Consider the following 1,865-nt stretch of genomic DNA (forward strand, 5'->3'; position numbering starts at 1 on the left):
AAATGGGGCCAGGTTAGGAATTGCCAGGACACCAGGTTAACACCCATACTCTACCATAAGTGCCATAGATCTTAAGGGATCACAGAAGTCAGGGTCATGGTGTGTGTGTGTGGTGTGTGTGTGTGTTGTGTGTGTGTGTGTGTGTGTGTGTGTGTGTGTGTGGTGTGTGTGTGTGGTGGTGTGTGTGTGTGTGTGTGTGTGTTGTGTGTGGTGTGTGTGTGTGTGTGTGTGTTTTGACGCTCAGTATGCTTGTCTGTGTGTGCGGGTGTGTATGTTTTGGCGCCACAGCAGTGGTGCCTCAATGTGTGATCTAATGGCTACGTAAACGGCTGTCATCAGCTTTCAACAGCATCAGACGACATGAAAGACTACAACACAAATTCACATCAACACACAAACCCCACTGCGCCTCACATAGGGCACTGGGCTCCACTCCCTCTCCAACTGCATCGCTGCTAATTGACTAAATGAGATGACATTTGGCTCACTGAATAAATGTATGTGATCAAGTCTCTAGGTGGATGTGGCTGCCTCTCTGAGAATCGGGACTGATTGATTGTTTGAGACTTTGTCTGCGTGTGCCACGTGGCTCTGGTTTTATTGGCTATGCGTAGGAGTACGTAAATGTCTGGTGTGAGTCAGAAACCACACACCCATGCATACACTGAGACAATTATGAGTTCTACCCCAACCCCTACCGCTTCTTCAGTATACCCCTCAGCCAATGCACCTAAAATGTTGATTTCCACCTTAATAACATGCCCAAACATCATTCGTTTCATGACATAGCCATAAACAATAACCGGTAATGTTGCATAGTTACAAAGGTCTGGAACTCACCTTTCTGGTAAAAATGTGTTTTATAATTGCTGAGGTGTACTCACTTTTGAGGATACAAGCACAAGTACATAAAGTGACAACTAAAAGGATTTCTTCGAAATAATCCATTATCAGTTATTTGAATTTATTCGTTCAATTTAACAATCAATTTACAAAGAGCTTACTGTAAGATTCACATTTCGTATAACTGCAAAATAAATATGATTATACTTAGTGACAGTATAATATTGGCACTATTTCATATACCTTATTTCATATACACTCCTGGCGGTAATGAGCTGAGCAGTATTTCTGTCTGTAATAAATCCTTTTTGTGGGAAAAACTAATTCTGGTTGGCTGGGCCTGGCTACCCAAGTGATGGGCCTGGCTGCCAAGTGGTGGGCCTATGCCCTCCCATTGCGGCACCCCTGCCCAGTCATGTGAAATCCATAGATTAGGCCACATTTATTTATTCAATTGACTGATCCTCTTATATGAACTGTAACTCAGTAAAATCTTAGAAATTTGCATGTTGCTTTATATTTTTGCTCAATATAACTACACACAGACAATCTATCCAAAACATCCACAAGTGGCGCAGAGACATCATTCAAATGTTTGCAGACTTGTTACAACTTCAGCTTTAAGCACAAAGGGATTTGACCATCTGTGACCAGAGAAAGTGATCTTAGTTCAGTTCTTTGAAATATTTAGTATTGGAGAGCTCTAAATCTGTCTGAGAACATCACAGATGAAACTACTATCGTTGCATCCGCTAGATCTTTCAGTTTCATATATGCTAATAGACCAGTCTCTCCCTATGCAAATGTTGGGTCTGAAACCTGACACTTCAGGTCAGCCCTGCTGGAGAGTGGGAGCAGAGAGCAGAGAGATGGTGCTTTCTGTATTATAAGACATGCACATTGTGGCCTGCTGGGTCATTTTGCAGGGCTCTGCAGTGCTCCTCCTTGCACAAAGGCGGAGGTAGCGGTCCTGCTGCTGGGTTGTTGCCCTCCTACGGCCTCCTCCACGTCTCCTGATGTAC

This window comes from Salvelinus sp. IW2-2015, linkage group LG4p (genome assembly GCF_002910315.2).
Source record: "Salvelinus sp. IW2-2015 linkage group LG4p, ASM291031v2, whole genome shotgun sequence".
In the NCBI taxonomy this organism is placed as follows: Eukaryota; Metazoa; Chordata; class Actinopteri; order Salmoniformes; family Salmonidae; genus Salvelinus; species Salvelinus sp. IW2-2015.